Source organism: Trichosurus vulpecula, chromosome 4, assembly GCF_011100635.1.
Source record: "Trichosurus vulpecula isolate mTriVul1 chromosome 4, mTriVul1.pri, whole genome shotgun sequence".
NCBI classification, from domain to species: Eukaryota; Metazoa; Chordata; class Mammalia; order Diprotodontia; family Phalangeridae; genus Trichosurus; species Trichosurus vulpecula.
The window spans coordinates 413,060,966-413,077,852 of NC_050576.1; the positions used below are offsets into that span (position 1 = coordinate 413,060,966).

Consider the following 16,887-nt stretch of genomic DNA (forward strand, 5'->3'; position numbering starts at 1 on the left):
GTATTAGTACCATATTTGTCTCCTAAAAAGAATTTGGTAGGACTGCTTCTTCACCTAATTTCCCAAATAGTCTACAAAGTATTGGAATTAGTTGTTCTTTAAATGTTTGATAGAATTCACATGTAAAGCCGTCTGGCCCTGGAGATTTTATCCTAGAGAGTTCGTTGATGGCCTGCTCAATTTCTTTTTCTGATATGGGGTCATTAAGAAATTTCACTTCCTTCTTTGTTAGCCTGGGCAGTTTATGTTTTTGTAGATATTCATCCATATCTTTAAGGTTGTCAAATTTATGGGCATACACTTGGGCAAAATAATTCCTAATTATTGTTCTGATTTCCTCTTCATTAGAGGTGACCTCACCCTTTTCATTTTTGATACTAGTAATTTGATTTTCTTCTTTCTTTTTTTTAATCAAATTGGCCAAAGGTTTATCAATTTTATTGGTTTTTTCATAAAACCAGCACTTTGTTTTATTTATTAATTCAATAGTTTTCTTGGTTTCAATTTTATTAATCTCTCCTTTGATTTTCAGTATTTCTAATTTGGTATTTAATTGGGGGTTTTCAATTTGCTCTTTTTCTAGCTTTTTCAGCTGTATGCCCAGATCATTGATCTCCTCTTTCCTTATTTTATTCTTGTAGGCATTTAGAGATATAAAACTTCCCCTAAGAACTGCTTTTGCTGCATCCCATAAGTTTTGGTATGTTGTTTCATTATTGTCATTCTCTTGAATGAAATTATTAATTGTTTCTCTGATTTGTTCTTTGGCCCACTCATTCTTTAGAATTAAATTATTTAGTTTCCAATTAGTTTTTAGCTTATTTTTCCATGGTACTTTATTAGAAATGATTCTTATTGCATCATGATCTGAAAAGGATGCATTGACTACTTCTGCTTTTCTGCACTGGATTGTGAGGTTTTCATGCCCTAGTACATGGTCAATTTTTGAGTATGTGCCATGTACTTTTGAGAAGAAAGTATATTCCTTTTTATCCCCATTCACTTTTCTCCAGAAGTCTATCATATGTGCCTTTTCTAAAATTCTGTTTACCTACTTAACTTTTTTCTTATTTATTTTGAGGTTAGATTTATCAAGTTCAGAAAGGGGGAGGTTGAGGTCTCCCAATATTATAGTTTTGCTGTCTATTTCTTCCTGTAACTCCCTTAACCTCTCCTCTAAGAATTTGTATGCCTTACCACTTGGTGCATATATGTTAAGCAATGATATTGCTTCATTGTTTATGGTGCCTTTTAGCAGGATATAATGTCCTTCCTTATCTCTTTTAATTAGATCTATCTTTACTTTTGCTTTGTCTGAGATTAGGATTGCTACACCTGCTTTTTTTACTTTAGCTGAGGCACAATATATTTTACTCCAGCCTTTTACCTTAACCCTATGTGTATCCCCCTGTTTCAGATGCGTTTCTTGTAAACAGCATATTGTAGGATTATGGTTTTTAATCCATTCTGCTATCTGCTTCTGTTTTGTGAGAATGTTCATCCCCTGCACATTCAGGGTTATGATTTCTATCTGCGTCTTTTTCTCCATCCTAATTCCCCCTGTTTATGCTTTTGTTTCTCCCTTTCCCCTTCTCCTCCTCAACAAAGTTTTGCTTTTGACCGCCGCTTTCCTCAGCTAACCCTCCCTTTTTATTCCCCTCCCTTGTCTTACCGTTACCCACTTGCTACTTCTCCTCTCCTTTCTGCCCACCCCCCTCCCTTTTTCCCCCCTTACCATCCCACTTCCCGTAGGACAAGTTAGATTTCTAAACTTATCAGAGTATGTTATTCCCTTCTTGAACTAGATCAGATGACAGTAAAGCTCAAATACTGCTCTTCTCCCTCCCTTCTTTCCCTCTACTATAATATGTTTTTTTTGCCACTTCCTTTGGTGTAATTTACCCTTTTCTACTACCTCCTTACCACTTCCCTCATAGCCCTCCCTTTATATCTCTTATTTATATTTTACATCTTTATATCAGTTAATTTATACAGGCATTCACAACCTATGTATATCCCTTTCATTTGTCATAATAGTTGAACCATTCACAAGAATGACATATATGTATATGTATATAGATATATATATATATACTCACACACATATATATATATATATACATATACATATACATAAAAGACATACATAACATGATATAATCCCACATAAAGATGTAAACAACCTGCCCTTATTGGTTAATAAGGTGTGTGGGGTTTTTCCCCCTGGTTACCTTTTTATGTCTCTCTTGAGTTTTGTATTTGGAGATCAAATTTTCCATTGAGTTCTGGCCTTTTCATCAGGAAGGTCTGGAATTCCCTTATTTCATTGAATGTCCATCGCCTTGCCTGGAAAATTATGCTTAGTTTTGCTGGATAGTTGCTCCTTGGTTGTAGGCCCAGCTCCTTTGCCCTTCGGAATATCATATTCCAATTTCTCCTGTCTTTTAATGTGGAAGCTGAGAGATCCTGCGTGATCCTGACTGTAGTTCCACGGTATTTGAATTGCTTCTTTTTGGCTGCTTGCAGTATTTTCTCCTTGAGTTTATAGTTCTGAAATTTGGCTATAATATTTCTTGGTGTTTTCAGTTTGGGATCTCTTTCAGGGGGTGATCGGTGAATTCTTTCAATGACTATTTTGCCCTCTGGTTCTAGGACCTCTGTGCAGTTGTCTTTGATAATTTCTTCGAAGATCCTGTCAAGGCTCCTTTTTTCATCGTGGATTTTCAGTAGACCAATAACTCTCAAATTGTCTCTCTTGGATCTATTTTCCAGGTCAGTTGTTTTGCCAATCAGATATTTCACATTTTTTTCTATTTTTTTCATTCTTTACGTTTTGTTTTATTACTTCTTGATGCCTCATAGATTCATTAGCTTCCACTTGCTGAAGTCTAATTTTAAATGAGTTAGTGTTTACATTTTGCTTTTGAGTCTCCATTTTCAATTGGTTGATTTCGCCTCTCAGGGTGTCATTTTCTCTCTCTAGATTCTGAATCTCCGTATACTTTTCGCCAATCTTATTCTTTAGGGACTTGATTTCATCAGTGAATTTTTTTTCCATTTTTTCAATATTTTCTTTTAGCTCCCTAATTTGGTTTTTAAAATCCTCCTTTAGCTCTTCCAGCAGTTCTTTTTGGGCTGGAGACCAGTTCATATTAGCTTTTGAGGTATCTGATGTATCTACCATGTCATTGCTACCCTCTTCTATGTTGATATTTTGATCCTGCCTGTCTTCATAAAAAGAATCTATTGTCCTCGGGTTTTTTGTGTTCTTCTTCATGTTGGTTTGCCTTTTGCTGGCTTTACAACGAATTTCTATCTGTGGATCTCAGGGCTTTCTGTCCCAGCTTTCTTATTCTGGGGGTTGTGAGTCTAGAATTATAACCTTCAGTTTCCTGAGGTGTGGGGGAGGGGTCTGGCTCCCTGGCATCTCACTCCCTGTGGATGCTCTCCAGCACTTGCTTTTCAGCAATGGTCTCAGCTGTTTGTTGTTTGAGCTGATGTCTGGCACTTCCCCTGGGGGACCAAGGTTATGTCTGGGCTCCTGGCCTTGACCCCTGCCGACTCTGCCCCTCTGGGACTAATGAACTTCTGCTATTTAACCACTGAAGCCCCATTACTTTCTGCTCATTTCCAGCATTCTTTTTTTTTTCCCCCCGAGGGATTCTCTGGGTGGGGAGGGGAGGGATTAGAGCTGTTTACCTGGACATTAAGAACTCCCAGAAGTTCAAGAAGCTGCGTTTAATACGTTTGGGCAGCAAACTTCTGGAGACGGTGTGTCATGGGTGGCGTTGCGCTGCCTCTCGTCGCTTCCACAGACTGCCGTCCTGTGTTGGGAGTCCTGGGGATCTCCGCCAGTTTCCGGCACCCAGCTTTCTCCCAGCCCGTCTCCCACGTGGATTTCCCGGCCAGCCGCTTCTGCCTTGTTCTGGAGCAGCTCCGAACCGAGCACTCTCCGAGCCTACAGGTTCGTTCCTCTGACCTTTCAGACTCTCCCGGCTCGGAAATTTGCCCCACGCAGACTGCTCGTGGTTTCTGACTCTCTCAGATCTGCTCAAATTCACTTTTTTTATGGGAATCTGACAGACCTTGTGAGAGAGCTCCGGTAAGAGGCTGCCTTCACGTGGCCATCTTGGCTCCGCCCCTTCATTGACTATTTTACCCTATGGTTCTAGAATAGCAGAGCAGTTTTCCTTAATAATTTATTTTTTAACTACTTTGCATTAAATTTTTCCCCAGTTACACATTAAAAAAAATCATATTTGTTTTTAAAACTTTGAGTTCCAAATTTTTTTAAATCACTATGTGTATTTCTTTTTTTCTTTGTATTTAACTCTTTTTAAGTTTTCAACATTCATTTCCACAAGATTTTGAGTCCCAAATTTTCTCCCACTTGTCTGCTACACCTAACCATAAGATTGTAGGCATGATGATTACCCCTTCCCTCACTCTACCTTCCCTTCTATAACCCCCAATTATCCCTTCCTCCCTTACATTTTTGTAGAACAAGATAGATGTCTATGACCCATTGCCTGTAAGATTTCAGTGACCCGTTGCCTGTATACCTTATTTCCCAGTTGCAGGGAAAAACAATTTTTAACATTTGTTTTTAAAACTTTGAATTCCAAATTCTCTTCCTTCTTCCCTGTCTTCCCACCCTCATTGAGAAGGCAAGCAATTCAATATAGGATATACATGTGTAGTTATGCAGGACATTTTCACAATACTCATATTGTGAAAGACTAATTAGATTTCCTTCCATCCCGTCCCACCGCTGTTTATTCTATTTGCTTTTCCTTTGACCCTTTCCCTTTCCAAAAATGCTTGCTTCTGAGTACCCCTCCACCAATCTGCCCTGCCTTGTATCACCTACTTGCTTTTTTCACCCTCCTCCTTACTTTCCTATAGGATAAGATATCTAATTCAGTGTATATGTTATTCCCTCCTTAAGCCAAAATCAATGAGATTAAGGTTCAGTCATCGCCTTTCACCTCTCCCCTCTTCCACTCCATGGTAACAGCTTTTTCTTGCTCTTTTATGTGATATAATTTACTCTATTCTATTTCTCCCTTTCTCTTTGTCACAATATACTCCTCTCTCGCCACTTAATTTTATTTGTTAGCTATCATCCCTTCATATTCAACTCACTTTGTGCCCTCTGTCTCTCTGTCTCTCTATCTCTCTTTATATCTATCTATCTATCTAGATACACATATTGGTATATCTAATTATATGTATGTATGTATGTATGTATGTATGTATGTATGTATGTATGCATATTCCCTTCAACTAACCTAATACTGAGAAAAGTGTCATAAGTTACAAGTATCATTTTTGCATGTAGGAATTTAAAATAGTTCATTTTTAACAAGTCCCTTATGATTTCTATTTTGTGTATATCTTTTCATGCTTCTCTTGATTCCTATATTTGAAAGTCAAGTTTTTTGTTCGGCTCTGGTATTTTCATCATAAAGTTTGAAAGTCCTTTCTTTCATTGAAAACCCATTTTTCCCCTATGGATTATACTCAGTTTTGCTGGGCAGGTGATTCTTGGTTTTAATTCCAACTCCTTTGACCTCCCAAATATCATATTCCAAGCCCTTTGATCCCTTAATGTAGAAGCTGCTACAACTTGTGTTATCCTGATTGTGTTTCCACAAAACTCGAATTGTTTCTTTCTGGATGCTTGCAATATATTTCCTTTGAGCTGGGAACTCAGGAATTTGGCTACAGTATTCCTGGGAGTTTTCCTGTTGGGATCTTTTTTCAGGAGGTGATTGGTTTGTTCTTTCACTTTCTATTTTATCCTCTGGTTCTAGAATATCATGGCAGTTTTCTTTGATAATTTCTTTTTTTTTACAGTCTTCTGTGTATTTATTGTTTTACAGCACAATGCCCAACGCAGATCATCATAACTGCCAAATAGTCAGCTGTGCAAAATAGTATCTATAGTGCTTAAGTACAAATGGGAGACATGATTTTTTTTAAAATAAATACCTCAATACAAATTTATGGTCCTACAAAAGAGCATTTAAACTAGATAGTCTAAGTTGATCTGCCTCCTTCGACCCACAGTACCTGTTATTTTCCCAAAAAAACAATAGAATCAGTATACAGAATTATCATCAGTTCCACTATGTGAATAATGGATCACAATAAATGAGTCCCTTTTCCTAAGAGCTTTTCCTGGTTCCCGTACAAACATGATCTGGCCTGGATAAAAAGGCAACAAGAATTTCTTGAAGGTCAGTGGTCAAAAATGCAAAGTATGGTTAAGTATTCTACACGGTCTATATTCACTGCTTCTTTTTTAAGTTAGGATGTACTCAGATGACTTTCTTCAATTCATCATACAGGACAAGCATAAAAGCTCCACCCATGTCTCTAACATTGGACCAGGCACTCTTGAAGAAAGCTTTGCCACCCTCATCTTTAGCAATCTTCTTCCAGCAGTCAATTGTCCCAGTGTACATGATATCAACTCCTTTGTGCCCAGACTGCATCATCATTCGCTGCCTTACTGTATCCAAAGGATAGGAGACCACCCTGGCTGCAGCAGTCACTGTCTGGGCGATCATCCAGCTGATCACAATGTGAGTGTTCTTGGGATCTGGGAGCATGCCTTTTGCTGTATCATAGATTCCAAAATAAGCTGCTCTATAGATAATGATACCCTGCACTGAGACATTGAAACCTTGATACAAGCCACGAATTCCATCAGACTTGGTGATTTTCACCAGGCAGTCTCCCAAGCCTTTGAATTCTCTCTCAGTGCCAGATTTCCCAACATCAGCTGCCAAGCAGGTTCTCACAAAATCCAAGGGGTAGACAAAGCAGAGAGAAGTGGCTCCAGCTGCACCACCAGAGGCAAGATTGCCAGCAAAATACCTCCAAAACTATGTGTGCTTTTCCACTCCTCCCAACAACACCTGCTTATGCTTATCCTTAAAGGCAAGGTTAAGGGCCTAGGTGGGGAAATAGCTGATGACATTCTCTAAGTTACCCCTCCAGAAGGAGAGCACCCCTTGTTCCTTTGGAATTCGGACTATACAATCCACTATGCCTTTGTACTGCTTATCTGCAGCAATTTGTTTACTTGCATGCTGCACCTGCAATAGTAACTTATCTCTCTCGATGGGCACCACCGCAGTCTTGGAGATGGCAGTAGTGATGTCACCAGCCAGGAAGTCCTTGGTGAAGGAGATGGCCTGTTCTGTCATGGTTACAGAGGGGAAAGGCATTGGAGCAGGAGGAAGAAAGCCAGTGAGAGAGGGCCGGAACCTGGGGAATTCGTCACTGCTTGCACAGACACTTGCTACAGCTCAGACCGAAAAGCGATAATTTCTTGAAAGATGATGTCCAGGTTCTTTTTTTGATTGTGGCTTGAAGGTAGTCCAATATTTTTTTAAATTATCTCTCCTGGATCTATTTTCCATCTAACTGCTTTTTTCAATGAGATATTTCACATTGTCTTCTATTTTTTCATTATATTTTTTGTTTTTGTTTTATAATTTCTTGATTTCTCCTGAAGTCTTTAGCTCCTATTTACTCCTTTGTAATTTTTAAGGAATTATTTCCTTCACTGAGTTTTTGGGTCTCCTCTTCCATTTGGCCAATTTAGCTTTGTTAAGATATTCTCTTCCTTTTTGGACTTTGGGCTTTTGGACATTATTTTTTGACATTTGAGTTAGTCTACTTTTTAAGTGGAATTTTCTTCAGTACTTTTTGTGGTCTCCTTTAGGAAGCTGTTGAGTCATTTTTCATGATTTTCTTTCATCACTCTCATTTCTCTTCCTAATTTTTTCTCTACTTCTCTTACTTGACTTTCAAATTCCTTTTTGAGCTGTTCCATGGCCTGCACTATTCATATTTTTCTTGAAGGCTTCTCATGTAGGAACTTTGTCTTCTCCTGCTTGTGTATTTTGATCTTCTTTGTCACCAAAGTATGATTCAATATCTTATTATTCAATTCCTTTTTTTTAACTTTATTGTATCAGCAATCAAGATGGGATCTTAGCACTTAATTCAATCAAATGCCCTTGAAGAATTTGGCCTTTATCGCCTTGATTAAATTAGGAGTCCTTGATGACCTCCTTCCCTCAAGAGAAAGACTAGTTTACATGAGTTTGAGTGACATGTTTGTGACACCAGAGGCATTTAGACCACGTGGGTTTAAGTCTCATTTTTGTGATGATTTTAGGTCATGTGGATGAGTAGCTGAAACAAATATAAAACCAAGTGTTGGCTTTCCTTTTTCAGATCTCTGACCCACAGCAGTAGTGGCGCACATGACTCTGGGTCAGCCGTTGTTATGAGCTCCCTGACTGAACTCAGATGTTTGTAACCATGAATTGCGTTTGGTCTGTCTGTCGATGTTTGTAATTTGTATGTATCTCTGAAGTTCAGTGTGCTGGTTTTTTCCCCTGAACTAAGTGAATGGTATTTGTATGCTGGATTAAAGTACAATTTTCAACCCCTTAACCTTACTTTCCTTGGTAAAGCAGATTTAAAAAAACCTGGGTTTGCAGCATTCTGTGAGTGGCTTGTTGTTGGTTTTTAACCCCCACAGCAGCTGCTAGCTGGATTGTTGAAACATCTGTTTGCTCATTTCCTCAGCCAATTACTTGACTTGTTAGCTCTTTGTTCAGGCAGGATTCTCCTTCCACAGTGGAGAGTGCTCTGTTCCAAGTTTTAGGGGTTTTGCACAGCTGTTGTCAGAGATACTTCTAGGCATGTATAAATTTTCAGTTCTTCTAACATGGCATGATCAGAGGAGAGGCACATGGGGAGTCCTGGTGTTGGCTCTTGCCTGCTCTACCACCCTGGGGCACAGGATCTTCCACTGGTACACTGAAGTGGGGCTTTCTGCTGGCTTGCCTGGATGCCTCCTGTCCTGGACTGATTCTCTTCAGCCACAGCAAGACAGACCTTTCCCTTCAAAGTTCCTAGCCTCTGGAGCTAAAAAAAAAAGCCTTTTGTAGCTTTTTTTTCTGCTTCCACTGTTCCAAGATTTTCCTGGGGTAGACTTTTCTGGGTTTTTCAAGGTCTTTAAGGGAGAGTGAGAGAAACCCACTGCTTAGTCCACAATACTGACTCCCACTCCACTCTCTCTTAAAGGATATGGAGAAGATCCTCACAAGAAAATGTACAGTGATAGCTGCTAGGTTAGGTATCTAGAAGCAAAAATTTTAAATAAAATATTAGCAAAGATATTACAGCTTATTATTTGAAGATAATACATTATGACCACGTAGGATTTATATCAGAAATGCAGGACTAGTTTGATATTAGGAAAAAAATCAGCAAATTTGACCATATCAACCACAAAACAGAAACAGTATGATTATCTCAATAGATGCAGAAAAAAGCATTTGACAAAATACAACACCTATTCCTTTTAAAAATACTGGAGAGCATGGGAATAAATGGCGTCTTCTTTAAAGTGACAGGTAGCATCTTTCTAAAGCCATCATCAAGCATTATATGTAATGGGGATAAGCTAGAAGCATTTTCAGTAAGACCTGTGGTGAGACCAGGAGGTCCATTATCACTACTGTTATTCACTATTGTAGTAGAAGTGTTAGCTTTAGTTATAAGAGAAGAAAAAGAAAATGAAGGAATTAGAATAGGCAAAGAAGAAACAAAGCTGACACTTTTTGGAAATGATGTGATGGTATACTTAGAGAATCCTAGAGAATCAGGTAAATATTATTTGAAATAAACAAATTTAGTACATTTGCAGGATTTAAAATAAACCCCCACAAATCACTGGCATTTATTTGCATATTACTAACAAAGTCCAACAGCAAGAGACAGAAAGAGAAATTACATACAAAGTTACTGTGGACACTAAAAGATATTTGGTAGTTTATTTACCAAGAGAAACCCAGCATCTATATGAACAAAATTACAAAATACTTTCCAAAATATTAAATTCATATCTCAATAATTGGAAATACATCAGTTGCTCATGGGTAGACTGAGATAATATATTAAAAATGACAGTTATACCTAAACTAATTTATTTCTTCAGTGCCATGTCAATCGTACCATGAAAAAAAAAGTATTTGATGCAGCCAGAACAAATAGGAACAAAAATTCATCTGGAAGAACAAAAGGTCTCGAATAACAAGGGAGTTAACAGAAAGAAATGTAAGGGAAGTTTCCCTAGCTGTACCAGATTTCCAATTGTATTATAAAGTAGCAATAGTTAAAACTACTTGGTACTGGCAAAAAATAGAGTGGTGGTTCAGTTGAGTAAATTAAGTATACAAGACATAATATTGGATGACAATAGTAATCTAGTGTTTGATAAATACAAAGACTCCAGCTTCTGTGATAAGAACTCAATATTTACCAGAAAATGCTGGGCAAATTGGAAAATAGTATGGCAAAAACTAAGCATAGACCAACATCTTATACCGTACACCAAGATAAAGTCAAAATGGGTACAGGATTTAGATATATATAAGGGGTTACGCTATAAGCAAACTAAGAAAGCAAAGAATAGTTTAGATCTGTCTAATCTATTGGAAAGGGATGAATTTATGACCAAAGAAGAGATAGAGAACATGAAATGCACAATGGATTATTTTGATTACATTAAATTGAAAAGTTTTTGCACAAATAAAGCCAATGCACCCAGGATTAGAAGGGAAGCAATAATCTGGCAAACATTTTTTCTTCATCCAGAGTCTGTGATAAAGATCTCTTTTCTAAAATACAGGGTGTTCCTAAAGTCTGGACACATGGGCAAAAATACATATTTTCAAGAAGTGAAATGAATGAAATTTTTATTTATTTGGAATATTAAGAAATAACGTCTTCAATATTATTTCCATCATTTGTGGTGCAAAGGTTGGTGTGCTTTCCAAGATTCATGTAAACTCGATACAGTAACTCCACATTGCCATCAATTCCCTATGTGTCTAGGTTTTAGGAACACCCTCTACAGAAGTGATTCATATTTATAAGAATATAAGTCATTCTCCCATCGATAAATGGTGAAAGGGTATGAACAGGCAGTTTTCAGAGGAAGAAATTTAAACTATATGTAGTCATATGGAAAAAAGTGCTCTAAATCACTATTGATTATAAAAATGCAAATTAAAACAAATCTGAGGTAACACTTCACACTTATCAGATTGGCTAATGTGACAAAAAAAGAAAATTATAAATGTTGGAGAAGATGTTGGAAAATTGGAACACTACTGAGTAGTTGGTACAGTTGGGAACTGATCCAACCATTCTAGAAAGCAATTTGGAACTATGTCCAAAGGGCTATAAAACTGTGTAAGCCCTTTGATCTAGCAACACTACTTCTCAGTCTGTATCCCAAAGAGATCACAAAATTGGGGGAAAGACCCATATGTACAAAAATATTTATTTCAACTCTTTTCGTGTTGGCCGAGAATTGGACATCCAGGGGATGCCCATTAACTGGCTCAACACGTACATGAATGTTATGGAAAACTATTGTACTATAAGAAATGATGAACAGGTGGACTTCAGAAAAACCTGGAAAGTTTAACATGAACTGATGCTAGGTGAAGTGGGCAGAACCAGGATTACTTTGTACACACTAACAGCCACATTCTGTGATGACTAACTGTAATAGATTTGTCTCTTCTCAGCAATGCAAGAATCTAAGACAACTACAAAAGACTCATGATGGAAAATGCTGTCCACATCCAGATAAGGAACTATGGCATCTGAATGAAGATGTAAGGTTATTATTTGCTCTCTTTTTGTTGTTTTTGTTTTGTTTTCTTTCTTCTGGTTCCTTGCATTGGTCCTAATTCTTCTATACAACATGATTAATATAAAAATAGGCTTGATGTGAAGAAATAAAAAGAAGTCATTTCCATCAATCAATTTTTGTACCTCTTTTACTATTTGGATTATTTTGTGCTTGTTTTTTAAGGTGTTACTTTATTCAATATTTTGTGCTTCTTTTACCAAGTTATTAATCGCCTATTCATAATTTTCTTCCACCACTCTCATTTTTTTTTCTCATCTCCCCCCACCATCATTCTTATTGCAATTCTAAATTTTTTTAGCTTTTACTGGTATTTTGTTGAGCTTATATCTTATTCAATTTTTTTTCTTTGAGGTTTTCTTCTAGCTATTTTGACATTATTGTGTTCTTCTGAGTGAGTCTTGATCCCCTGTGTCACCATTATAATTTTATGGTCATGTTATGCTTTCATTGTCTGTTCATTTCCCTACCATATTTCTTCATTTGGAACTTTATATTATGGATTGGCCCTACACCTGGCATAGGTTGTGGAGACAATCTCCTTCAATTTTTTTTTGTCATACTATTGTTTTCAGAGCTAGTTTTGGCATTTGGAAGATTTTTGGTTCGTCCAGGGTGATGTGACCTGAGGAGAAGTGTGGTTGCTTCTCTCCTGTCCAATGCTCTGATCCTTACCTAGGAAGAGTTCTTGATTCATTTTGATTGCAATTAATACTGATTTTCAGAGTATTTGCTCCCTTTGGACAGGAAATGTTATGCGCCTCAGCACCCATATGTCTTCTTAACCAAAAGTTTTCCTTTCTAACCATGAATTGTGAGACAGTAGTTGGTGTAGGCAAATAGCATGTGGTCCTGTGTCCAGTGGTAGCATAGTGGCCCCCATTAATCATTTTCTTACCAGTTGCCATGTCATTTTACTTATTATTTCTATCACAATATCTCCCTAAGCTACTGTTGCTTTTCCTGCCCCACCTAGTCCCACCACTGGTATTCATACATGTAGCTTCCAATCAGCCTCTATGTCTGTGTTAGGTATTTCCCTTTCTGACCTCCTAAGTTGTTTTTGCCTGGAAAAATGTCTCACCTTGACTTTTATTAACTGACAATGCAGAATTCAATCTCATTCATTCCATCTCTCACTCTCATCTCATTCCATCCTTATTCTTCTACTTTTCATTTATTCATCAAATGTTTATTAAGTTTTGTGTGAGTTTTATTTGTGTGTATGTGTCTGTGTGAGTGTATGAGGGAGAGAGGGAGGGAGAGAGAGAGACAGACAGAGAGAGAGAGAGAGAGAGAGAGAGAGAGAGAGAGAGAGAGAGGAGAGAAGAGAAGAGAAAAGCAAAGGTAGAGACAGAGAGAGACAGTTATTACTCTAGATTTTAAACTACAAATGGAAATGATAAATGAGAATTAGCTGCTTATAGTTTATATTCTTTGGGACATTGTTCAGTAAAGTAGTCTTATCCTTAAGGATGGTGAAGGTATTTAAAGTAAAAGAAAAAGCATGTGAAAACATGAGGATGTAAATATTATGCAGTGAAGATGTACCATAATGATGAAGAAGTACCATAGTGAAAAAAAATTAATGATGTTTTTTTAATTTTAAGAAACAAATAAATGGATCTAAGTTGAGGAAAATGTCTATAAGACAACATTTATTACCATGGAATCACTGGTCCTGAGAGAAGAGCTTTAGCCCAAAGGCTAAAAAGATCATTCTTGTGCATATGCATTTGAAAATCTGGAATGGGGTTAGGTAAGAATTAGACAATGTTCTTGCTACCTGGATTTAACTTTTGCACTAACTTACTTTTCAGTCTCGAAATATACAGCAAATGAGCAGGCCCACATAGCTATGTGATAAATGTGCTATTGAGCTTCTCTGACATGAAATTGAAGCCATAGGATTCCTATTTGAAAAGAGAATTATCCCCAAGGGCTGCTATGTGTTCCAAAATATATGGCACCTCCTTGGCTGAAGGTTTCTCCTTATACATCAAGAATTCTTAACCTTTCTTTTGCCTGTGTGTGTGTGTGTCTGTGTGTGTGTGTGTGTGTGTGTGTTTGTGTGTGTGTGTGTGTGTGTGTATGTGTGTGTGACGGACAACATTAGCCATCTGGTGAAGGTTATGGACCCCTTATGAGAATATTGTTTTTAAAACCAACTGTAAACAATTTGATACAGGCATCAAAACAAAAAAAAAATAGTTCACAGATTTCAGGGTAAAAGTCTTTGTAGAAAGTATGAATTTAGTTGTAGTAACCACATTATGTATCAAAATCACCCATTTTTTAACAATCAACAAACAATAAACATATTGGGGTTATTTAGAGGTTGAAAGGACAATATATTGGAGAAGACAGGAGGTGATACAATCTAGGACAAGTAGAGAAGGCAAGTGGAACCTTACCAAAGATAAAAGACTTATCATGACAGAGGGAAAGAAGACATGTTTCCTTGATGTCAATGAGTGTTCAGATAAAAAGAAAGGCAGAAAAATAAGGTCAAGGCAAACACTCTCACTTTTCTTATTAAAGTAAGGTTCTCAACAGAGGGAATGGAAGAAGGGGGAAGTTGGGATGTTAAGAGTAGAATGGATTTGGAATACTTCCTGTGGGAGTGAAATAGGGAATCCTTTAGGGAGCATATTATGAAGGCAGAATTCATGATTTCAAAGAAAATCATGTATGTGCCTGAATGATTCAGAACCGCGGGATATAAGGGATTCTCTAAGTAGAAGGCAGAGGAATTAAAGTATTTATTCAAGTTCCAAAGTAGCAGACCCACAAACCAGTGTCCCCAATTTGATATCCTGGCCAAAAGCTTCCAGGCCCAGTAAGTCTGCCTCACAAGAGTAACCAGGAGGTTACAGAAAAAAAAAAAACAATAAAAAACATGATGACATTAAACCAAATCATATTCGTGCTTCCCCCCTCCAGTAAGAAGATTACCCATTGGCCTCAGGCCCTTGCTCAGCACTCTCCAGTCCGAAGGCGGGTCAGCCCTGCTACTAGCAGTGCCTGGTGCTTCAGCTACTTCTGCTTCGGCTTCAGCTTCGGCTTTGGCTTTGGCTTTGGCTTCAGCTTTGGCTTTGGCTGCTGCTGTTGCTGCTGCTGTTGGTGCTGCTGTCTCTGAAGCCTCTCAATCTCCAAGCTGTTTTCTCTCCTTTTACACAGTTTCAGGCGTCGTCAAGCTTCCTTTGAGCCACCAGAACTTAAGCTCCTATGATTGGCTCTGGTATTAGCACCTCCCCTTAGGACACTGGGAGCTTCATGCCCACATCGGCTTAGAACCTAGTAATTAGGGCTTTGGGGCAAACTTAGGGGCAAAGATCTAATCAGACCTTCCTTAGTGGGCCCCACTCACTTAGTGGGCCCCACATGGGGCCCCTCCTTAAGCCTATTCAAATGGGTGGGAAAGAGCTTCTCATGTACTGATTGACTTAACAGGGAGCAATAAATTGATTGCTTCACTGCAATGAAAGCCTAGTTGAAGTTAAATAACAAAATTTACCTTGTATCCAGATATCATGGTTTGATTATAACTTCCAACTATCTTTCATGACTGTAGAGTATAGATCATGGCTGTGGGAGAGTAATTGAGAGCTGGTGTTTATAAAGCACTTGGGAATTACAGGACAAAGGGTGAGGGATTTGAATATAGAGGACAGTATGGAGTTGAAGTGGTTATTTATAAGGTCAACACAAGAAAAAGGGTGGGGAGAAGGGGAGAAAGTCATAGTAATACTAGAAACAGGAAAAGGTGTTAAGGAGTTGTTGCAACAATCTGGAGCAGCTGCTGTAGGGGTATGAGACCCACCAACAACCAGCACACAGAAAGCTGCCAACACAGGTTCTTTTGATCTGTTTTAATGAGGAAAACAATGTTAAGGGGTTAACAATCTCAATTTAATTGGACATACAAATATCATTCACTTAGTTCAGGGGAAAAAGCTAGCACCCTGAACTTCAGGGCAAACACAAACAGATTACAAACATCAACAGCCAGGCTTTGTCTGATTCAAATCTTAATGCATAGTTACCAGGGTTTAACAAAGTCCTAACATCCAGGTTTGAAACCCGGCGGCTATTAACTAAAGCTGCCCAGAGTCTCCGCATCAGCACTTCACCAAGTGTGAAAGCCCCAAGCAAATAGCTCTGTTTTCTCTTTTTATACACTCTTTAGCCATTATTAAATGTCATCTGAGTGACCAGAACTCAGGCTCCTAATATTGACTCTGGTCTTAGCAAGTACCCTTAGGACCCTGAGGGATTCATGCCCACATAGGCTTAGCACCTAGTAGATAGGGTTTGGGCCTGGGAGTTAGCACCTAGTAAGACTCAATCAAAGACACCCAACTTAATTGATATTACAGGAGTAGAGAAATTGAATATTTCAAATAAAAGGGAGAAAAACAGTTTAAGGAAGAGCAAGACATAGGGAGAAGTGGAATGATCAGATGATATTCTTAGAGAAATGTTGGAATTTTATCAGGAAAGTGGAATACTTGTGAATAATGGTAAGATCCAATATATGATCACCCCTACATGTGTCTGAAGTAGGGTGTCAGTATTGGTCATGGGATTTGAACATATTGAGGAACTGCAGGGTAGGGAGTTTGAACGGCCATCAGCTTGAAAGTTGAAATTTCCTAATTGGGAAGGAGAGGAAAACAATATGTCATGGGGCTTCTCTATGAGGATAACACTAGTACAATCAATACCACCAGTAGCAAAAGGTTATATTACCTTTTGTCTATGAAACTCATCCTCCTCCCTCCTTTTTTCCCTCTTTCAGGGTTGAATTTTTGCTTTCAACTGTATTTTTACCTGTATAACTTTTTGGTGGAGGGGGATGAAAGGAGTTATGTGTAGGCCTGAATTCCTTGGTTCCCCATAGAATACTATTGCTATGGAAAGAGGAGACTGAAGCAGGCACTATTTCAGTTTGTAATTATGGTGACATCTTTTCATTTGGCTTTCTGGGACTGCTTGAGAGGCTTCTGTGAAGCATAAATTGGAAGACCATCCATCTTTTTCACCCCACTTGCATGGAATTGCAGTGGGCAAGGTCAAGTGATATATCTTATTTCCAGATGCCTAAAACTCCCCTTCCATCCCTTCTAAGG

The 16,887-nt window shown here is 38.1% G+C and overlaps 1 pseudogene; it reads right to left on the reverse strand.

The window, feature by feature from the left end:
• Window positions 1-6,323: 6,323 nt before the first annotated feature.
• Window positions 6,324-7,217, reverse strand: LOC118847635 (annotated as a pseudogene).
• Window positions 7,218-16,887: the final 9,670 nt, after the last annotated feature.